Here is a 24,607-nt window from a genome sequence, read left to right as displayed (position 1 = left end):
TACGGTCTTGTAGCCATGTTTCTGAACAGTCCTGTGCACTTGGCAGCTATGTCCTTACCGATAAGTAGCGTACTGTTTGTATTTATCGGTTACTCCTCGTTATGACTTGTATTTTGCAATATTTCAATAAAAATGTATTGAAAGTGAAATTGACCTTTGTTGTTCAATTTGGTGCTTGGAGGGCCACCCGCAGTTCTGATTTCAAGCAATTTGAAATTAAATTGAAGTCACCTTGTTAACCACTTGACCTCTGGAGGATTTACCCCCCTTCATGACCACGCCATATTTTTGCGCTACGGCACTGAATTACTTGAACTGACAATTGCGCGGTCGTGCAACGCTGTACCCAAACAAAATGTATGTCCTTTTTTTTCCACAAATAGAGCTTTCTTTTGGTTGTATTTTATCACCTCTGCGGTTTTTATTTTTTGAGCTATAAACAAAAAAAGACTGACAATTTTGAAATAAAAAACAATATTTTTTACTTTCTGCTATAAACCATATCCAATAAAAAAAATCTAATTTCTTCATCAGTTTAGGCCAATATGTTTTCTACTTCATATTTTTAGTAGCAAAAAATCCCATTATATTGATTGTTTGCGCAAAAGTTATAGTGTCTACAAACTATGGGATATTTTATTTATTTCATTATTTTTTTTACTAGTAATGATGGCAATCAGCGTCTTATAGCGGGACTGCGATATTTCTAAACATCAGGGGTGGTTAAAGGGTTAACTGCGTGCATGGCCAGTGTTTGTGCACTGTGTGGGAGGTGCTTTTACTAGGGGAAGGCATGGATCCATGTTTCTGTTTTACAGGAACACCAGATCCATGCCTTCTGTACTGACAGAATGGCGATCTGCCTTGTTTACATAGGATTACTGTTCTGGCTCTCTGCCTAATGAACAGTCTTTGCCGGAGGACATAGAGTCCACGATATCCACAAATCAGCTCCCGCTGTCTCTAATGACAGTGAGAGCGGGTCACATGCAGGCCCCAGACCCGGAAGTTTAGATTACCTTTACATATACTATACCCCTTCAGTCCATCATGAATGCTGCTACAAGACTCACCAACCGTTCAGTGTCCTCACCCCTCTCTGCCAATCCCTCCACTGGCTTTCACTCACCCAACAAATAAAATGCAAAGTACTAACAATAACCCCCAGCTACATCACTAGCCTGATCTCAAATATTAACCAAGCCGCTCTCTTCGGTCCTCTCAAAACCTCCTGCTCTCTAGCTCCATTGTCACCTCCTTCCATACCCGCCTCCAGTATTTTTCTTGAGTTTCTCCCATCCTTTGGAACTCCCTACCCCAACTGTCTCCTAATCTATCCATCTTTAGACGATCCTGGAAAACCCTTCGCTTTAAAGAAGCCTTTCCTCCCTCTAAGTAATACACTGTTTTACTTTCTCCATCAGCTCATCCCCCACAGCTATTATCTTTTGTATCAATTGACCATCCCTCTTAGATCGTAAGCTCTAGCGAGCAGGGCCCTCTGATTCCTCTTGTACCAAATTATATTGTAACTGTACTGTCTGCCTTCATTTTGTTAGGCATTGTGCAAACTGTTGGCGTTATATAAATCCTGTATAATTATAATAATCACGTACCTAGTACGTGATCCAGCGCAGCAGTGCCACCTTGCCACAGTATATGTACGTTATACTGGCTGGAAATGGTTAAAGTGGAAAAAACTCTGTCCTTATTAAAACTATTCCCTCCCCACTCCTCCTTCCCTACCATTCCTAACCTATGTAAAAAAAGATCCATGTGCTTACCTATTTTCAGTCCTCTCCTGTCTGGTCAGGTGACCCTGCAGCTCTGTGTAAGGGAGAGCTTCACAATGGCTGTGAAATTTGGGGGCTGTGACCTCAACCATACCCTTCCCTGGCCCAACATTGTAGGCACTCACTCCTCTCCCCTGCAGCAGTTGCTCAGTGCCATAGGGGATCCAGCGCTAAAGGATCACATTACCAACCTGGAGCAGATAAAAAATAGGTAAGTACATACTTTTTTTTTTCTTTCTTCTTTCTTTTTACAGGTTTAAGCCAGAAAAGTAGGAGGTGCAGGAAACATTTTTAAGAATGGCTGTAATTAGGCTTTTCCTCCACTTTGCCTCTTTTCATTTGTGAAGGGGATTATGTGAACATTCAAACATTTTTACAGGCTTTTTTGCAGATGTTTTGTTTCTTATTTTAATGATTTCTCACCAATGCAAAGCTAGTTACTAGGAGAACAAAACGCAAAATATGCACGTTTCTTGCACTTATTTTGGGTGTTCAGTAAGAAGTCTGTTGGGGCCAAAAACACTTGCCTTTTGAGCCTGTAGCACTAGCTCAAGAGAAAAATTTAGAAAGGCTCAAGATAATTCAGTTGTCTGGATGTTTAACTGCTCTTGTTGTACATGCATTTAGTTAAATTTGAAAGACACGGAAATCTCATAGGCAAGCTGAATACATGTAAACTGATAGTATTCACCATAGTCCATCCAGTATAACTGATATGTGATCTTCCTCTAAAGCCTCGTACACACGCTTAGATTTTCGGATGACCGAACATTCGTTTTTTGTGAAGAGGTTACTCACAATTACGACAGAATACAACGTCAGAAGTGACGTCATGTGTTGAATCGTTTTGCATGTGTTCTTTCATTTCTGAGCATGCGTAGTCTTGCTCTTACGATCTATTTTTTTATACCAAAACCGTACTAATGAAACGAAAATTGGATGTTGAGTTCACATCCGACAAAGATTTTATAGTCTGCACATCCAGCTTTTGTCTGACGAAAAAGCAAAAGCTGCCAAAAGCACCGTACTAACGATCCGAAAATCGGCAGACAGCTCGTACAAATTTTTCCATCCGATTTTTCGTATCATGTGTACGGGCCTTTAAGGCTTGAAAAAGGAAATTTTTAGGCCCACAGCGGCCAATCAGAATTGTAGTTTCATTTTTCAAGAAAATGAAAGGTGAAACGTGCTTCGTTGCAATTCTACTGCCTGTATTCTTTTCCCTGGTTCTAGTGATCAATGTATTTCCTACTAGATATTCTGTGCCCTCAGCAGTTTTCTCACTGTAGTGAGACAATTGAGTGTAATAAGAGCTGTGATTCACATACATGAACAGGGGAATAAGACTTTTTTTTCAATTCTTGTCTAGAGATAACTGTTGCCATGATTGCATATGAAAATATGTTTTTTTTAAATGATAAAACTAAATTACACAAATAAGTGCACCAAATGCACTATTGATATGAAATATGAGATAAATGGCCAATTCATGTGTCTTGCTGGTTACACATAGGCCAATTTTAATAATTTCAGAAAATTTCAAAAACATTCTATAGTGAAATGACTGTTATGCCTCATACACACGATCGAACATTCTGACAAAAAATCCATGTTTTTTTTCCAACGGATGTTGGCTCAAACTTGTCAAGCATACACACGGTCACACAAAGTTGGTTGGAAATTCCGAACGTCAAGAGCGCGGTGACGTACACAGGGCCGTTTTTAAGGCAGGGCAAAAGGGGCAGCTGCCCTGGGCCCTGTCATTGTTGTGGGGCCCAAAGCAGCTGCCTCATACTTGCCAACTATCCTGGTTTAAATTCCCTCGTCCCTTGAGGTTTTAGTCCCGTGCTGTGTCCCAATATCTCAGTGTGAGGTGCTGCTACTAATGCTGCCCAGCTCTTTCCTTTTGTTGTGTACAGATGACTCAACTGCAGACCCTGTATTTACATGTAAATTACCGGAATTCATATATAAATGTCGGCATTCATATGTAAATAGCGGCGGCTGGCGGAATTGATATGTATATCATCCCCCCCCGAGGTCATATCCACAGTAATCTCTAGCAGCCAATCAACAAGCAGAAATCATGTGCTGTAACCTCTAGCAGCTAATCAGTGAGCCATAATGTGTGCTGTTACCTCTAGCAACCAGTCAGTGAGCGGTAATGATACACTGTAACCTCTGGCAACCAATCGCAATAGCTGCCTGATCTGATTCAGTAAACTGATTTTGAGTCTAGCTGCTATTTATTATATGTCTCAGAGCAGGTGGAGAGCGAAACTGCATGGGGGGGCCCAAGAAAAGTTTTGCCCAGGGTCCAATCAATATTAAAGATGGCCTTGGACGTACAACACATACAACGATCCGAGAAAAAGGAAGTTCAATAGCCAGTGCGGCTCTTCTGCTTGATTCCGAGCATGCGTGGAACTTTGTGCTTCAGAATTGTGTACACACGATCGGGATTTATGACAACGGATTTTGTTGTCGGAAAATTTGAGAACCAGCTCTCAAGTTTTGTGCGACGGAAATTCCGATGGAAAATGTCCGATGGAGCCTACACACGGTCGGAATTTCCGACAAAAGGCTCCCATCGAACATTTTCAGTCGGAAAATCCAACCATGTGTATGAGGCATTAGACGTCTTTCACATGGGCAGCCAGGGGTGGTAAAAGCAGGTAAAGAAGTTTTACTGCACCCCCCCATTTGCTGCATGAACATGCATTTCAAGTTGAACTGCATTCATTTCCATGTAACTAGACTACAACTATTGGCTTTAGCTCAGGGCATTTTACAAACATAAGATACTTAGCACTTTTGTGTGTTAAAGCATTTGTGAAGGAAAAAAAAAAAAAAAAAAACATCTCAGACAGGGGCGTATTATGAAATCAGTGAGCCTGTGTGCAAGATAAACAGTGGGCCCTAAGCATTGATAAAATAAATGTGGTTGTGGCTTAAATTGCACTAAATATTGGGCGTGGCTTAAAGGGTGTGTGGTTTAATAGAATATGAGGTTACATACGTAGTGCAGAATGGGGCAGTGGACAGTGTTGGGGGGGGGGGGGGGGTGGCAGCAGTGTTTTATTTTATATTATTTTTTACAATTTTATTTTTTACAATTTTTTTACAATTTATTCTTTTAATATTTATTTCATTCTCTTTTTTTTTTTCATCAGCCCTGATGTTGGGCATTGGCGAGATATCAGGGGGTCTAAACAGACCCCTGACATCTCCCCTTTGAGACAGAGAAAGGGACTGAGGACAGAGATTCCCCAGTCCCTTTCTCAGCAGCCTCAGCTGAAAAAATGAATGAACAGGAGACAGAGGCGACTGTGTTCATTCATAAACTGAAGAAGAGTAAATACAGTTTACTATGCTCAGTTATCAAAGGACACAGGAGCAATCGGTAGGGATCATTCACTGTGTCCAATTCAGAAAATAAGTGGGCTGGTAAATTATATATTTACTGGCCCCTTCTTCCGCTCTCTATCCTGACATCCCCAACAGCATCCGGCGGGAGAGGAGAGGAGGGAAGCCGGCTTTAGGTGGAGGAGGAGCGCACAGGGTGCCGGAGGAGGAGCACAGGTTGGGAGGGGTGGAGGAGGAGGACATGGAGGTATGATTGGTGTGGCGGGGAGGGACAGTTTCAAGCACCAATCTCCCTGTATAGCTTTTAAGCTGACAGCTGCGGAAGGGAGAGGAGAAGTGGCTGCCAGCTGCTTCACTGAAAACTAAAAAGGAAGATCAGTGCTTGCAACTGTTCCCCTCTGTCACACTGATCACCCCGACTGTCAACCAGGGGTTCATCCATGGGTGCAGTGTGGGTCACAGTGCCCCCCCCAGGGGCCCATGTGCAGTGAACACCCTGCACACATGGATTGTGCGCCACTGATTTCATACTTGCGTGCTTGTTCCCAAGCCAGCTCTCTGCGTCCAACTTTTTTTTCTAATTACCTTTCCTTTTCAATCTGCAGCACTGTAATGTTCTGTAAAATGCAATATGGCAACCTGGAGGAGTTCTTTACACAGATGATGTACAGAGCCCCCTCCCCAACACACACACAATGTAAATTCCTGCTTGTGTGATTGGCTTATTGATGCTCTCAAAAGTTTTCACTAAGATACAAGATTTTGGACATGCCCTGCAACAAAAATTTCATTTTTGGTGAAATACCCCAAGGGGAAGCCACATCTAAATAGATGCAGACCCTGCAACTTTCCTCATTAAAACCCTGCAAGTTCAGCAGCTGATTGATAATTATGAAATCCTTTCGATTCACATTCATTTTCCGCATGGCCAGCTATTTCTTCAGAATGTCAAAAGGTAGGAATTTTTACCAAAGTTTGTAAAAGTCCTTGCAATGTACATTGATCACCTAGAGGGGAATGTTTTTTTTTCTCAACAAAAGTTGAGTAACTCTTTAAAGTGAGAGTGAATACCACTTGTAGGTACAGTGAATATCACTTGTAGGTACAGTGAATATCCCTTGTAGGTACAGTGAATATCTCCTAAACTGGCACTGTTTAGGAGATATTTACATGGGATGCAGTGGGTGACGTGACATCAAGGCCGCATGCCCCCTGAAAGGATTGCATACCCGTGCCGTACCTTCAGATATCAGTGCCGGGGCCAGGGTACACAGGAGTGACGTCATCATGGCTCCGGTGAATACTAGTACATTAGGACTTAAACCAGCAGGGGGCCCAATTTTTTTTTGTTTACTACCGCTTTAGGTCTTTGATTAGTAGACAATAGGACTTTTCTATATGTCAGAAAAGTTATATTTTGATTTTCATTAACTTTGTTCAGTGCTGGAACCTTTTGAATAGTTCTTTGTTCCTTCGTTTTTTGTTTTTTTTTTCATATTCTGAAGGAAAATAAACTACCAAAAAATGTTATGGTTGGGAAAGATGTCCTCCTTGCCCAACAGAAACATATTGCTTGAAAACTCTATTACAGATGTAGCTATTTCCAATCATAATCTTTTTTTATAAAGGTGCAGGCCAAATCATAAGATGGTGAGGTAATACCCATAGTACTGCATGTATCAATGATCATAAGAGTGTTATGTCACAATAGCTATACACTGTATAAGTGGTATGAAGAAATGTGTGCGTGGGGTTTACTCAAAGTTTGCACTTTCCATGAACTTTATTCCAGCCAGTGAAGTACAGTACATTTCAGGGCTTTTTGCCCACTTTTATTAAATAAATATACTAAAAGGGTTGTGCACACCTGCGCAATTAGGATGCTAATTTCTAGTAAAATGTGGACACAGGAATAGAGGCTTCATTCCTCCCAAATCTCTATAAAGCCTCTGGACTTCAGAACCAAATCCAGGAGTTACCAGTCCTGGGAAAAAACTGCAAGATCTATTTTTTTCCTCTTAGAACAGACATCTTGGAGCCTGTCGACCTACATGAATGAGACCCTAGGGCACAGTGGCCTATCAATCATGGGTGCAGGGTGTTCACTGGATATGGACCCCGAGGGGGGGGGCACTGATCTCCCTGTATAGCCTTCAGTGAAGCAGCTGACAGCCGCTTCTCCTCCTCTCCCTCCTGCAGCTGTTAGTCGAACTGCCATACAGGGAGACGGGTGCTTGCAGCTGTCCCTCCTGCCACACCAATCATCCCAACTGTCCCCTTTGTCCTCCTCCACCTCCAGGCTCTGGCCCCCCTCTGTGTCCTCCTCTGGGCTCTGGCCCCCCTCCATGTCCTCCTCCTCCTCCTGGCTTTGGCCCCCCTTCGCGTCCTCGTCTGGCCCCGTGTCGTGCTCCTCCTCCGCCCCCCCTCATCCCCCTGCAGCCGGCTTCCCTTCTCTCCTCTCCCGCCAGCTGTTGTCGGGGGATGTGTCAGGATTAAGAGCGGAGGAAGGGGACGGTAAATATGTGATTTACTGGCCTGTTCCTTTTCTGAATTAAACACAGTGAGCAATCGCTACTGATCACTCCTGTGTCCTCTGATAACTGAGCAGAGCAACCTGCGTTTACTCTGCTTCAGTTTATAAATGGGCAGGAGCCTCTGTCTCCTGTCCATTCATATTCAATGCTGAGAAAGGGACTGGGGAATCTTTGTCCTCAGTCCCTATCTCTGTCTCAAAAGGGAAGATATCAGTTTAGACCCCTAATATCTCACCAAAGCCCCCCAACAGGGCAGATAAAAAAATACAATAAATATAAAAAAATGTAATTGTAAAAAAAATGTAAAAAAAATAATATAAGATATATATAATATAATAAAAATAATTAAAAAAATTAAATTGTAAAAAATAAAAAAAATTCTGAAACTGTCCATTGCAATACTGAGACCATCCACTGTCCTACTGACAGCATCCACTGGCCCCCAAAAAGCATTTTGAAAAAATGAAAAAAAAAATGAAGTTGTAAAAAAAAAAAAAAATGTAAAAAATTTAAATAGTAAAAATAAAAAAATACTGACACTGTTCACTGCTCTACTGACACCATCCTGCACATACTACCCTTCACTGTACACTCTGCACTCCTCACCCACACATTCTTTCCACCTCAATACACTCCGCACCCCTCTCCTTCACATACTACCCTACTCTATACACTCCGCACTCCTCACCTGCACATACTATCCACCGCTGTACACTCTGCACTGTACATTTCCTATTTAACATTACCGCATTCTGCACTATGTAAGTCATCTCAGACTCTATTAAACCACACCCCATTTAAGTCACTCCCAATATGTAGAGCACTTTTAAGCCATGCCCACATTTCGCCACGGCGTGCCTTTTATTTTATTTTTATCAATGACTAGGGCCCACTTTTTATTTTTTACACAGGCCCACTGATTTCATGATACACCCCTGCCTGGGTAACATCTAACCCTTCTGACACTGTGACATGGCACAGAACTCTTAAATGTGTCAAGTAATCGATGTAATGAGCTTCATTGATTGACCCTGTGCATGGTTCATAATAATAAATCTACCAGGCTGAGCAAAAAATTGGGCCTTATCTACTATTACCAGGCCCAGTGTTAGGACAAGGTCATTTACCACCCAAGGTAAAGATGCCAAAGTGCACCCCCCCCCCTCCCCATTTCTATATTTTCAATATAAAAGTCAGAACGGCAATTCAAATACAGTAGGGTCCCTGCTTTATAGACCCCCTTTTACCCCATCTGTTTCTAAGATTTTTTTTTAAAAGTCTTCCTGAAGTGCCATAAAATAAGTGTAATTTAGATTCTTGAACTCTATAAATGGATAGGCCCTTATTATCTTCTCACATTCTGTCAAGCTGCAAAGTTTTTAGCCTAGGATCAAGAGGTAAGACATACATGACTATGACAACCCTGAATGCTGCACAATGACCACTAACCGAAAATTTAGCATGCTTGCAATTTGGTATGGGACAATCCTAATGTGTAAAAAATAAATCACATAATTTAATACCATGATGTAAGTGCAGTAAGGTTCCAGAACCTATGGCAGCAAGTCAGCATTTAGCAGCTCATTGCAATTTCAAACAAATGAAAGCAGACCTGTGATTGGTTGCCATGTACTCTTGCACACCTCTGTTCTTTTTTAAATGGACTAATAACTCTTCCATGAAATGTTCCAAATGCTGAGTGGACGTATGTTATTTTTTTAATAGTTTTTCTTTAACAGGCTAGTTAACCTTTATCATGGGAGTATGCGTTACATTTGACTAAGTGAAGATCGGGATTCGTCTTGTGCCACTAAAGCAAGACATTTATGAAACAAGAGTGAAATCCAGGCTTTGCTCAGTGTATAAGAATTTGACTTGAGGACTTGAGACTAAAAGGAGCAGGAGTCAATTATTTGGTTAGGAATGATTGAGTATAAAGAAACAGCGGGACAGTAGCATTACAACTGCATCAGCAAATTCAGTTTGTCTCTGATATGTGTTTGAAAAATAAGGTGCAATATCATAGGCGTGCACACAGGGTGTGCCGGGTGTGCCTGGGCACACCCTAACCCCCTGCTTTCTGGCTCCAAGCCCTTCTTTTTCTAAATCCTATACAGATCGCTCCTGTGTTCATCCTTAACTGAGCATAGTAAACTATATTTACTATGCTTGTTTGTGAATGAACAGAAAGCTGCTCAGCACAGAGCACTTCCCAGTCATTCACTGTCCAGTGCAGCTGAGGCTGCAGAGAAAGGGACTGAGGAATCACTGTCCTCAGTTCCTTTCTCCGTCTCAAAAGGGAGACATCAAGTATCTCTTTAGACCCTTGACATTTCACCAAAGCCCCCCAATGGGGCTCCTAAAAAAATATAAAAGAATAATAAATCCTATTGTAAATAATAATAAAAAAATAAAGTTGTAAAAAATAGTAAAAATAAAAAAAACTACTGACACCATCCACTGCCCTACTGACACCAATCTCTGCTCTACTGACACCGTCCACTGCTCTGCTGATATACATGCACATGTGTTTGTTCTCTGGGGTGCACACCCTAATGCAATAGGCTGCGCACACCAAAGTGCAATATACTCAGGTGCATTGGCCAAGGAGTGGCTTGTGGCAAATATGGAAATGTGACAATGGCTTGCAGACATTATAAACATAGCTCAATATTGGTTCAATCAAAGTCATACCCTTCATGACATCATTGGCATAAAAATACACAGAAATTCAGAGACCTTCTATCTTTCTTGTTATGGGAATCTACTTTTTTGTTCCTTTAGCACCCTCCTAGTTTGCTAGTAGTTAGGTAGATTAAGTTGACTCCTCTGTAGGCAGAGGAGCAGGGGTTAATTGTGTTTAGGATACTGGGCAGTGTTTTACAAGCTGGGGCATTGTTACCTCCCCTGTCTTCTGGAACTCTCTGAATGTTTCGAGAACATAGTGGGTGAAGGGACAGAGGCTGCAGCCTGAATATTCATGGAGCTTCCACCAATCCCTGGGAAGATGAACCTAGAAGGTGGAGAAACAGCCCATAAATATTCTGAAGCCTGGCATGCTGGGACCAGAGTCCAGGGTCCAGCTACCTGGAGCTGACCCTTGTACTGGAAATTCTGCCCTCTGGGGTAGAAAGAAAAAAGAGGGAGAGAGGAGGAAGAGAATAGAGCTCCAGGAACTCACCAGGCTTGCTTAGCTGTAGACTTTTAGCCAAGCCAGAAGCAGCTTGTCCAGCAGAAAGACCAAGGCAGCAGCCCTCTGGATCCTGGGAGTTTCTCAAAGGGACTGAGTGAGTACAAACTAGTCATCTCCCCTCTGGGAAGGAGAGGACAGTAAAGTGCAATACCTCATGTTTCTGGGACCAAGTGTAGCTCAAGTGGAGTGCAAGACAGGCAGGAGCACGCTAAATTATCTAACCTTGGGACTAGAGCAGCCAGGTGTCGTGCAATATAGCCAGTGTTGTGTCTTTAACAGAACTGTTTGGAACTTTTTCTTTTTTTTTTCTTGTTGCTGCTGCACAATTACTCCCAGTGTTGTGCAGCACTGTTCGCAGTTTGGAGTAGACTAGACTGTTCATTGAGCAATTTGGAAGAGTGTGGAAAATTCCTTTTGCCTGGCTGTGGGTGGTGTAAGCCTTCTGCAGCCTGAATATTCATGGAGCTTCCACCAATCCCTGGGAAGATGAACCTAGAAGGTGGAGAAACAGCCCATAAATATTCTGAAGCCTGGCATGCTGGGACCAGAGTCCAGGGTCCAGCTACCTGGCGCTGACCCTTGTACTGGAAATTCTGCCCTCTGGGGTAGAAAGAAAAAAGAGGGAGAGAGGAGGAAGAGAATAGAGCTCCAGGAACTCACCAGGCTTGCTTAGCTGTAGACTTTTAGCCAAGCCAGAAGCAGCTTGTCCAGCAGAAAGACCAAGGCAGCAGCCCTCTGGATCCTGGGAGTTTCTCAAAGGGACTGAGTGAGTACAAACTAGTCATCTCCCCTCTGGGAAGGAGAGGACAGTAAAGTGCAATACCTCATGTTTCTGGGACCAAGTGTAGCTCAAGTGGAGTGCAAGACAGGCAGGAGCACGCTAAATTATCTAACCTTGGGACTAGAGCAGCCAGGTGTCGTGCAATATAGCCAGTGTTGTGTCTTTAACAGAACTGTTTGGAACTTTTTCTTTTTTTTTTCTTGTTGCTGCTGCACAATTACTCCCAGTGTTGTGCAGCACTGTTCGCAGTTTGGAGTAGACTAGACTGTTCATTGAGCAATTTGGAAGAGTGTGGAAAATTCCTTTTGCCTGGCTGTGGGTGGTGTAAGGGGGAAATAGACCTGAAATCCAGTGGCTCCTTCGGGGGGTAGCACTACATTCAGATTGCCCCTCCAGTCATAGGGATCAGTATATCTCTGTGGTAACCGATGAATGGAACATTGACAGGTCTTAGCAATGATCTTTCCAATCACCAAAGATGGATAGAAGGCAGAATAGGACCCTAGGGAAGGTCTTGTACTGACATGACTTGCCCTATTAGCCACCAACTACCCACACGTACATCCTCCTTTGTGAAATAGCAAGTGGGTGCATGGTTTTGACCTTTCCCCTGATTTACTGCATGGAATGAAGATTGTAACTGGGCTACTTGGACATCCACCAGACCCTGGGCTTCTGCCTAAGTTTCCTCATGAATTATCAATCTATGCTTGTCACACATCCATAAGATGTATCAGGAGATAATGTTTTAGGGGTAGTGTTAGAAAAATCACTCTTGGTGCTCCCCCAGGAATATCACTGAGCCCTGAAAACTGTTGAAGTGAGCAGACATTCTATTCATTGTTGGGAGAAAGGACAGTGAACATTATTGCAACTTTCAAAGCCATTATAAATCAAAGAAAAACTCTCTACAAGGAATGTTTTGTTTTTGGACATGGGCCCTCTAGCTGCCAATTCAAGGAACTTGCATTGAAACAATGGAAGTTTAAGGCTGGGTATACACTATTGCGAATTGGCATCCAATTCGAATGTGAGGAGATTGTGACCGGGTCTCTATGAAGGCGGTTCACGGATCTCCGGAGTGGCTCCCGTGCGAATTGCACAGGAGTCCTGTGTGTCTTTTGGTCCGTTTCAGGTCCGAATTCAGCCAAAAATTCGGGCTGAAATCGGACCTGAAACATTGAACAGGGATGCACCGGACCCCTGCTATGAGTCGCTCTGTGCTTTAGTGTGAACCCAGCCTAAAGGTAGAGAGAGGCTGGAAGAACCAAAGTTAGAGCATACAAATTCTGGGCAATGGAGGCAGTTTGCAATAATCTGAGACTAATGTGAGACTAGTGACTGAGTCCCATACAACAGACCTATGGGAGGAAGCAAGCATGAAACTGTGGGTGCTTCGTTAATACTTTTTGAAAAGGCAAATAAAGGTGGTTGGCCTGAAGAAAGAACTAATAGTTATACTCGGAGACCTGTTTTTGCCCAGGTCAATAATGTTTTTATGGCCTGGGTATGATTCTACTTTTAAATGCATTGTAAATGTTTTTCTAATTTGGGTTCACTTTGATTTGTAGAAGAGTGATACCTGTGTATTTTTTATGCGGATGATGTCATAAAGGGTATGACATTGAATGCACATAAATTGGTTTATATTTATAACTTCTGTAAGCCATTTTTGTATTTTCTACAAGGTATACAGTACATGTTGAAATTCAGGACCACATTTACACCAAGCCACAAGTACACCTAAGTACATTACCCCCTATTTTACAAACCTGCATCAGATACAAATTGATATTGCTGATGCAGCTTGCCCCACTACTTCTTTTGTACTCAACCAGTCCTAGCCACTCACTTGGCTCCTGCTCCAGTTTGTAGTGGTTTAAAGAAAGGGGCACCAGATGCTTTTTTGTCTTATGCACAGTTTATTGAACAGGTTAACATTGGAAAGAGAGTTTAATTAGGATAGATAAAACAGGAGTGCCCAGAGTCAGTTCATGTTATCTAAAGGAGTTCACTCTTCTCTATGGCATACTCACAGCCATGTAGGATGAGTCCTCAAAACAGGTTCTTCTAAACTCTCTGGATTAGGCTTGCTGGGATAGTAGTCCAATTGAGCTTTATGTTTTACCAATCCAAATGCCCCCTCGCATATCAGTGGATCCTATTTCACTCCCTTCTAGAATTTCTTCAGGGTTCCAGGCTTTCAAATATTTATCAACAACAACTCATGGCTTCATAATAGCAACTTGCTCTATCACAAATCACCAGACTCATCAACAGTGACCAGTAGATACTATTGCTGCACAAAGTTTAGGGACGCTGGTCCCCCACACATCACTATTCTGGGTCACTGTGCCAAACATGCTCATACCACTTAGAAAGCCATATCTAACAGACCTGACAATTTACAAAATTACAAATGAGACTCACAAACAGCAATTAATGTGACCCGTCTTTCTAGTGTTTACATTTAATCACAGAAATCACAAAGAAACAAAGTTCCTAAAAACATTTTTATTGGTAAGATTATTTACATATTTACATTTTTGTAAATAAAAGTATTACTAAACCCACAACAGTAAAATCAGTCTGTATACGCAGAATAGCATGGTTGTTATACTGACTGTGGAACCTAAGGGGTTAATCCTTTTCACTGTGTAAAAATGCTGTTTAATCCTGTATGCACAGATCCTCCTCTTATTCAAATGACGCCAGAACAGGTCCAGATAACACACAGTCTATGGAGTCAGGCTGCACATGCTCAGTTTGATGTGTATTGCTAGAAAGTTTTGTTATTTTGTATTTGGGAGAGTGCATGTGATCAGCACAGGGCCAATCAGCACTGTCCAGACAGATGGTCAGGGATCCTGGATTCTGATAGGACAACTCAATGCAGTATGAAAGCTCCTCCTACAAGCTTTATAGGGAACTGATAGAAGTCACAAGACTGCTATATACTGCTGATGAGAAAAGGTATTTAGCAGTTTATATTTACTAAAATAATAGGCCATGTTCTGTGTACTGTGGGAGATCAGATATAGTGAATTCAGGGTCCTGGGTTTAGTAACATTTTAATCTAAAAATGAATAAACAAACAAAAAAAATAGTTTTCTTAAAGTGATATTAAAGTCGTTTTTCTTTTTCTTTAAAAATAACAAACATGTCATACTTACCTGCTCTCTGCAGGGATTTTTCACAGAGCAGCCCAGGACCTCCTCTTCTCAGGTCCCCCGCCCGCTCTCCTGGCCCCTCCCTCCTGTCGAGTGCCCCCACAGGAAGCAGCTTGCTATGGGGGCACCCGAGCCGCAGCTCTGTGTGTCCATTCAGACACAGAGCCGCGATTCAGCCCTGCTCCCCCTGTCTCCTCATTGACTAGCTAACTTTAATTGACAGCAGCGGGAGCCAATGGCGCCGCTGCTGTGTCTCAGCCATTTAGGAGGGAGAGTCCCAGATGGCCGAGGCACTCATGGACATTGCTGGATCAAGATGGGGCTCAGGTAAGTATTAGGGGGGCTGAGGCACACTGAATGCATTAAGATAAAAAAACCTTCTGACTTTACAACCACTGTAAGTACAAATACATTCAATGCCTAGGTCCCTGATGCCCAACTTGCGGCCCAGGGCCCCTGCAAAAAAAGTAGTCTGTGTTCTTACCTAAGTGCTTACTTAAAATCTGTTATTAAAATCTAATCCAGTATGTATACTTAAATCCTAAGTTTAGCTAAAAATAAAAACTTAAAAATCAGCACATGGGACATAACTTACAGTTAGTATGATGTGTCTCTTGTGTTGGTTCTTCTCCTTTCAGTAGGGAACTTCCTCTGTCCTGCGGTTAGGGACAGATGGGTTTCCCCCTGAAAGAGACATACATGTCTACCTGCAATTTCAACAATGCTGGGCATCATTCATCCTGGAAGGGGGCGAGCACTGGACCATGAAGTGGTGAGTTATGGTGAGCAATGGATTTTCTATCTGATAAAAAAAGTGGCGTTAGGCTTTACCTATTAGACTACATAAAGTGATATTTTCCACTATAGGTAAACGCTGTTGGGCTGAATCACTTGTTGACTTCTTATACACGATATTGTCAAAAGTACTGGGACGCTTGCCTTTACACGCACATGAACTTTAACCACTTGCCGACCAGCCGCCGTCATTATACAGCAGCAGGTTGGCACGTTCCCGTGAATCGCCGTACCTGTATGTCGGCTCTCTTAAGAGACATGGCAAGCCGGCGGCCACCCGCGATCACGGGAAAAAGAGCCAGGACGGGGATCTGTCAGTGTATGCTGACAAATCCCCGTTCTGACAGGGGAGGAGAAACAGATCTGCTGTTCCTTTTAATCAGGAACTACAATCTGTCTCCTCCTCCAGTCAGTCCCATTCCCACACAGCTAGAAACACACATGAGGGAACACATTTAAAACGTTTAACACCCTTGATCGCCGCCCCCCCCTCCCTACCAGTGACATTTACACAGTAATCAGTGTATTTTTATAGCACTGATCGCTGTATAAATGTCAGTGGTCCCAAAAATGTGTCAAAAGTGTCCAATCTGTGTCCCGCTAAAATTTGCAGATCGCTGCCATTACTAGTAAAAAAAATTAAGATAAAAGAAATGAATGGTATGAATGGTCTGAATAGGTATAAGAGCACCAGGTAGAATGGGTGGTGTGAGCATGGGGTGGAGGGAGGGTGGAAGGAATGGTGTGATGGGGGGAGGGGAGGTATGGAGGGGAGTTAAAGGGCAAAATGTTTGGGGATACCGCTTTTTTGTACGTTGGCTTTCTTTTCTTTTTTTGTGAAGTTTTTATATGTGATGTATATACTACCTGCTTGGCTGGATAAGTCTTTATCTTAAATAAAAAAGGATGGGAATAATAAAGATAAGTTGGAAATCAGCCACAATGATGTTAAAAAATAAGAGGGGATAAATTTTGATCTTCAAAGTTGATACAACGTCTCTCAGATAACTTTTCGCTGAAGTGGTTAAAAAAAAAAAAAAAGAAAAAAAAGAAAAAAGAAAAAAAAAAAGATAAAAGAAATCTTTCCCCTATTTTCTATATTGCGATTTTTTTTTACCAAAAATATGTAGAAGAATACAAATTGGTCTAACCTGATGAAGACATTTTTTTGGGATATTTATTATAGTAAAAAGTAAAAAATATTGTTTATTTTTTAAAAAATGTTTGCTCTTTTAAAAACCGCAGAGGTGATCAAATACCACCAAAAGAAAGCTCTATGTGTGGAGAAAAAAGAACATAAATTTTGTTTGGGTACAACGTCGCACGACCGCGCATTTGTCAGTTAAGGTGATGCAGTGCCGTATCGCAAAAAATGGCCTGGTCATTAAGGGGGCAAATCCTTCCGGGGCTGAAGTGGTTAATGCCATCCCAGTCTTAGTCCGTAGGATTCAATATTGAGTTGGCCCACCCTTTGCAGCTACAACAGCTTCAACTCTTCGGGGAAGGCTATTCACAAGGTTTAGGAGTGTGTCTATTGGAATGTTTGACCATTCTTCTGGAAGCGCATTTGTGAGGTCCGCCACTGAGGTTGGACAAGAAGGCCTGGCTTGCAATCTCCGCTCTAGTTCATCCCAAAGGTCTTCTATCTTGTTGAGGTCAGGACTCTGTGCAGGCCAGTCAAGTTCCTCCACCCCAATCTCGCTCATCCATGTCTTTATGGATCTTGCTTTGTGCACTGGTCCAAATCGTTTGGTGGAGGGGGGATTATGGTGTGGGGTTGTTTTTCAGGGGTTGGGTGAAGGGAACTCTTAAGGCATCAGCATACCAAGACATTTTGAACAATTTCATGCTCCCAACTTTGTGGGAACCGTTTGGGGATGGCCCCTTCCTGTTCCAACATGACTGCGTACTAGTGCACAAACAAGGTCCATAAAGACATAGATCATGTGCGTGTAAAGGCAGGCGTCCCAATACTTTTGATAATATAGTGTATATCTTGGAGACCCAAAAGCTGAGATGTGCCTGCTGGGGTAATATCTCTCCGATAGCCACTGGAGAGATTACAAAGGCAAGCAATGGGCCCTCGTTTGTCTTGATGTTTTTTACATAATTGAATTTGTAGAGAATTTGTCAGCCAGAATGGGACACCAGGTAATTGGCTGTAATTGGTGGACAGAAAAGTTGGGAAGATCTGGCCATTGTAGTTCCCATATATATAGGAAGATAACTAATTGATCCAACTGGCTAACATCGTATACAGAAAATGACTCAGAAAATATTGTGGTTTGGTAACTCCTGCAAGAAGTAATATTTGTTCACAGTTGTGTAAGAGAGATGTTGCTTAACTGTGTGTGATAGTGATTAGGAAAAGAATGACTCACTATTAAAATCCCAAGTAATTAGTATTAAGTAAACAACACAAAGTGAGAAAAGTGAAAGCGTTCATGTACTACGTTGTAAGTTGGCGTCTCTCTTCAGCATGCAAATTTTAAATGGACATATTTTATACTACGGTTTTATTTGCTAAACATATGCAGTCCTTTATACAATCAGCGGACCTAAGATATATTTGGTCACAGTGCGATTTGCATCTCGGACAGGAATCGGATCAGATGGGTGTGAACACCCATGCAATCCAATTCTGCTGCAGACCAAAAAAGGATCCTGTGCAAGTTTGGTCTGAATGCGATGCAAATTCCGCCATACTATCTGTATGGCGGAATTTGCATTGCACGGACATCGCATGTGATTTGAACTCCGGTGTGGTGTGAACCACATGTGATTGCGCACCACGCAGCAGTGTGAACCGGCCCTTAGTTTGTGAATAAATAGGAAGCTCTGTACAGAGCCATTCCTATCCATTCATTCTGTGCAGGTGAGTCTGCAGACATAGAGAATGATTGCTGTGTCCTCAATCTCCTCTCTCTGTCTCAAAGGTGGAACATCAGAGAAGTCTGTTTAGACCCCTGATATTTCACCAAAGCCCCCAATGGGGCTCCTAAAAAAATTAATAATAAATTAAATTTAAATGGTAGAAAAACAATAAAAAAGTGAAATAACAAAAATAAAATACTACTGACATCAGTGGAAGGACTTCCAGGTTCGCAAAGGTCACACTTGCGACTGGGCCTTGCGTTCCACCACTGTGGGCGGGGTCCCATCCAGGGGTCGAGGGACCTTTATGGTTTCTTGCACTAGGGCTCCGAAGGTTCTAGTTACGCCTCTGACACTTAGGCCAGGTTCACACTATTCCAAATTTGCATGTCAGGAGCCTGTGACCGGCTCTCAATGAAGTCGGTTCACAGAGCACCGGGGCGGCTGCGGAGCAAATTGCAGAGGAGTCCTGTGCATTTTTTGGTCCGTTTTAGGTCTGAATTCAGGACCTGAAACAGTGAACAGGGACGCACCAGACCCCTGCTGTGAGCCGCTCTGCACGGAGATGTGAAGTGTTTGCTCAGCTCTTTTGAATGCCTTTTCTCCTAGCAGGAGAAAAGCTGCTTAAAAAAACTGTGAAAAACACACATTATATATGTGTTTATACGTGTTCACATATTAATTTATTATGGCCATTAAAATGTATTAATGCACAAATGTGCATAAACGGGACTAGTATTCTAGTATTGTTGCACATCCTGCGTTTTTCTTGCCTGAACTTTCCTCTCTTGAATGCGCTGGTCATGTTATTTTTTTCAGTCTGTAAACACCTATATGTGTATGGACACATTGCCTAACATACCATTGCATATCTGGTTATATTCCGTGCTTAGGTGTGGGCTGGGCTGCTGCCTCCCTTGAGGTGGTCCCACCTGGAACCTCCTTGAAAATAATTTTTATAGGTATTGGGTTGGTGGCGCTGCCTGTCACCCAAAGAGTAATCCTCCACAGTGAATCACTCTTTCCGGGTGAGTGTGTAAGCAGGGAAGGTGTTTTTCACTTCCGTCACCTGAAAAGTGAACCACTATTTGGGTTTGCTTATCCCAGGTGAAAAGTGGGGGTAAGGAGTATTTTCCGTATTCTCTTTGCCAAATAATTTTTATGTATTGGTTTGTGCTCTTTATTCAGTGATATTTTATCCCTGTGATTACTTTGCGTTTTGAAAATAAATGTGCAAGTACAAATACAAGATTCTGATATTTTCTTATTTGGTCTGCATGTGCTTTCTGGTTAAATTGGAAATCTCCCACATGCAGACCCTGAGCATACGTGACTAATAATTGCTTGTGAAAGATAAAAACACAATCTGGAAGGTAATGGAGAATAAACTTTAAAAATTCCAAGAAAAATAAAAAATAAGAAATGAAATAAAAATAATAATGAAAATCCAGTGAGAGATTCCCTTTCACACGGACGGATAGAATGGTGCTTTTAGCTGCGGATTTTCTAATTTTCTACCGCAGCTAAAAGCACACAATGCTTTCCTATGACCCCATTCACACACTGCGTTTAGCTGCAAATTAGATACATGCGGTTCTGTGCGGATAGAAAAAATAGAATTGACTGCGTCCAGGAGCGATTTAGCGCAGCTATCCGCACATAACCGCAGGTAATCGCAGTTCACTGTGTCAGCTGTGGATAACAGTGCCGAGCTGCTCATCGGGAAAGGAAAAATGATTTTTCCTTTCCCAATGAGCGACAAGCACGGGGATCCGACTCGGATCCCCGCCAATGCCCGGTACGGTTTGGTATGAATCTTGAGGGGGAACTCCACGCCAAATTTTAAATAAAAAGATGGCGTGGGTTCCCCCCCAGGGGCATACCAGACCCTTCAGTCTGGTATGGATTTTAAGAGGAACCCCTATGCCGAAAAAACGACGTGGGGTCCCCCCAAAATCCATACCAGACCCTTATCCGAGCACGCAGCCCGGTCGCTCAGGAAAGGGGGTGGGGACGGGCGAGCGCCCCCCCCTCCTGAGCCATACCAGGCCGCATGCCCTCAACATGGGGGGTGGGTGCTTTAGGGGAGGGGGCGCCCTGCGGCCCCCCACCCCAAAGCACCTTGTCCCCATGTTGATGAGGACAAGGGCCTCTTCCCGACAACCCTGGCCGTTGGTTGTCGGGGTCTGCGGGCGGAGGGCTTATCGGAATCCGGGAGCACCCTTTAATAAGGGGGCCCCCAGATCCCGGCCCCCCACCCTATGTGAATGAGTATGGGGTACATGGTACCCCTACCCATTCACCTAGGGAAAAAGTGACTTCGGGGGTCTTCTTCCGACTTCGGGGGTCTTCTTCTGGCTTCGGGGGTCTTCTTCCGACTTCTGGGGTCTCTCCGGTTCTTCTCCGCGCTCTCCGGGTCTTCTGCCGGGCTCCTCCGCCCATTTATTCACTATGCTCAGAAGCAGATGTAGGCCACTTTGGGTTTCTGCACATGCCCAGGTGAATATAAATTTCTCAGATTCCCTACTTCAAAGGGGCCACGCCTGATGGGGTAGAGGTAACTGGGTAAGGGATCTGCAGTCATGTTGTCACGTGACCTTAAAAAAAAAACGCCGCACTAGCGCCCGAAAAGCACCAGAAATGCGCAGCTAAAAACGACCGGCGCTTTGGCGTTGTTTTAGCGGCACTTCAGTTTGAAAGGGGTCTAAAAGGAGAAGCTGCAGCCTGGTGAGCACATCTGTCTGCTGATTCTCCTATCATCATGCTCCTTGGTAGCACTGCTGTACAACTAACTGGCTCCTCGTGCCGATTCTCCTTCTCCCAGTCTATACTCTGTTGTACAGTAGCATTCATTTGTGTCTTTAATATCTGTCTATAGTTCAGCTTTAATGTCTTTTTTTTACACTGTATGGTGGGTGTTACAGCTGTATCAACTCAGTAAATGCTTGTTGTATCATATTTTGTTATGTTGTGTTTTATGTGAACATTCCTATTATTGTTTCATTTTTAAAACCTGCTCAACAGGTATAATTAAGGAAATAGGTTCATCCAACAGATGGCTGATTTGTCACCTTAGTTTTAATAAAATAAATGAATCTTTATCTTACACCTCTACATCTAATTCACTATTGAGGATTGTGCATTGCATAATGACTATTTTAGGTACAGCCAAAAAGATGTTTCTTTAGATCAGAGGTCTCCAAACTGCAGCCCTTTGCTTGCCTTTATCATGCCTTTGGGGACTTTTCCTCACACTGACATTAACCGATCATAATTCCTCCCACTGACACCAATGATGAGATATTATTCCTCCCACTGACACCAATGATGAGATATTATTCCTCCCACTGACACCAATGATGGGGCACTATTGCTCCCACTGACACCAATGATGGGAGCATTATTGATCCCACTGATACCAACAGTGGGGCACTATTCCTCCCACTGACACCAATGATGGGGCAATATTACTCCCATTGACACTAATGATGGGGGCACTATTCCTCCCACTGACATCAATGATGGGACACTATTCTTCCTACTGATACCAAAAAATGGGGCTCTGTTCCTCCCACTGACAACAACAATGGGGCACTATTCCTCCTACTAACACCAATGATGGGGTATTATTGCTCCCATTGACACTAATGATGAGGGCACTATTTGTTCCACTGATACCAAAGTGGGGCACTATTCCTTCCACTGACACCAATGATGGGGCAATATTCCTCCCACTGATACCAATGATGGGGCACCATTCCTTCCACTGACACCAATGATGGGGCATTATTGCTCCCATTGAAACTAATGATGGGGGGAATATTCCTTCCACTGACACCAATGATGGGACACTTTTCTTCCCACTGATATCAATGACGGGGCACTATTTCTCCCACTGATACCAATGATTGGGGCACTATTCCTCCCACTGACACCAATAATGGTACACTATTTCTCCCACTGACACCAATGAAGAGGCATTATTCCTTTCACTGACACTAACAATGGGCACTATTCCTTTCACTAACACCAATGGTGGGGCACTATTCCCTTCACTGACACCAAAGATGGGGCATTGTTACAGATGCCAGGACATTTTCTACTCGCACTGCCTACACTATAAGATAGAAACAAGAAGAACCAACATAAAACACCACATCCCATATAGATAAATAATGAAGAAAGGGCTGTTAGGCATAAAGCCTAGGGACTTTTGAGGTGTCGGTATTTACAATAGGTATTTAGACCACATTGAGGTAGAAAAGAAATTTTTATTACAAATAGATTAAAAAGAGCCTAATCAAGGCCACAAATAGTACAATGTTTTTCACAAATAAATATAAAATATAACAACAATTTTATATTCCAGATACCACTATTTTGCTCTCTACATGTTTCGCTCTGTGGAGCTTCCTCAGGAGATTAGGTGGTAACGTTAGAACTGTAATTTACATAGAAAAGAAATGAATCAGTACAATACAAGATCATAAAATTCAAGAATTGATGGTAATGAGGAAAATTGACAGATCAAATTGAAAATCTAATTGAGAATATTGCACAATATTGCAAAACGCATATGTAGGTCTATATTGATACAGTGCAAATATTGCAGTACAAAAATATATATACACATATAGCACAAAAGAAAATTCTACACCTTACCTAAAGTAAAAGCTCTGTGACCAAAATTTTTTCAATTATAAGATGAAACTGAAGATCACCAGGCCATAAGAGAAATTCATCCATGAAAAAGCACGCTCTCACCAAGTTTCTGAATCCCCAAATAAGTAACTTGCAGAGGTAATACTTTTAAGGTTAGATTTTAGAATGTCCTAGTTTGAAACACAGGACAAAAATAATTATAATTATATAGAGTATTTATATAGAATATCTATATAAGACTCTGATTGATTGTTTACAATAACAAAAATCATGGTATATAGAAATATTCAGTTTGTTTTACCTTTGATGTATTTATTAAATAGAATCAATATTCATTGAAAATTACATCCTGGGTGTAGAATGGGACATAAGCACCGTTATGGGATGTAGGGAACCAAAGACTTCAATATAAAGATGTTTTGACAGGTATGGAGTTGAAGGGGGCAGGATCAGCCTGCTTGAATATCCAGAACCTGAGCAATAGAAATAGCCATATCTAGTTTCAGCGTAAAGTTTAGAGGAAAATATATAGGCTGCTACCAGAGAGATATAGCTTCATACCTGGTGAGAGATTGTCCAGAAAATCAGTCCATGGAGGAAAAATCCTCCTTGCCTCGTGGTGTCCAGCAGAGGGAAAGACGGGGAACACAGATGGATTTCCCCGTTTAAGTATTCGACTCCGGAGTGGACGGCGTCTGACGTCACCGCCACTCAGCGGACGTAAGGGAGGTGTCACTGCGCATGCGCTCCGAGCTGAAATGGCAGATGGGAAAGACTGCCTGGGTAGGCAGTCCCCGATCGCCATTTTAGAAAATCTTTTGCCCTCAACTGATGGGAGGGGGATTAAAACGGCTGAGAAGAGAGTGAGCAAGCCTGATGATAAACATCGGCCGTTCACTATGCAGATCGATACACCGTTTTGAATATATGGATACTAATCCAGCAATGCAGGAGACAGCACAGGGAACCAAAAGGCATTTGAAAGGGGGATCATTGATTAGGAGCCCCAATTTCCAAATGCCTGGGTGTCCGTGCAAGTAAAAAAAAAAAAGGGGGGGGTGATCCAGTTTGGAGAGCGAGCTATACATGGAGTACATATTAAAAAGTTGTATACAAATCAATATAGTTGACTGAAAATAAAGATCACTATTTAATTAAATGGCATGGTTATTGGGATTTGAATTCTCTAAGTCTGGTGATCGTTTCACAAATGGTCAACAATGTACTGTGCTTGGTAGACAAAATTAATTGTGGCAAGGTTAAATATTGAGAAAAAAAAAAAAGTTAAAGTTATAAAAAAGGTTTATAACTTAAAGCATCATTAAGGCCAGGATTTTTTAAGGCATCTAAATTTACAATCCATTTAGCCTCCCGCTGTAATAAAATTTGATCGTAATTACCTCCCCTATCGCCTGGAGGGACATGTTCCAGGGCGACAA

At 42.5% G+C, this 24,607-nt stretch overlaps 1 protein-coding gene across 1 annotated transcript in view; it reads left to right on the top strand.

The window, feature by feature from the left end:
* The window catches only part of SLC13A5 (solute carrier family 13 member 5), a 162,260-nt gene that overhangs the window by 19,240 nt on the left and 118,413 nt on the right, over positions 1-24,607 (top strand). The gene's annotated exons all lie outside the window — the stretch shown is intronic.

Source organism: Aquarana catesbeiana, linkage group LG02, assembly GCF_042186555.1.
Source record: "Aquarana catesbeiana isolate 2022-GZ linkage group LG02, ASM4218655v1, whole genome shotgun sequence".
In the NCBI taxonomy this organism is placed as follows: Eukaryota; Metazoa; Chordata; class Amphibia; order Anura; family Ranidae; genus Aquarana; species Aquarana catesbeiana.
The sequence above is the reverse complement of the archived record's forward strand: the minus strand, read 5'-3'. Positions and strand labels throughout refer to the sequence as shown.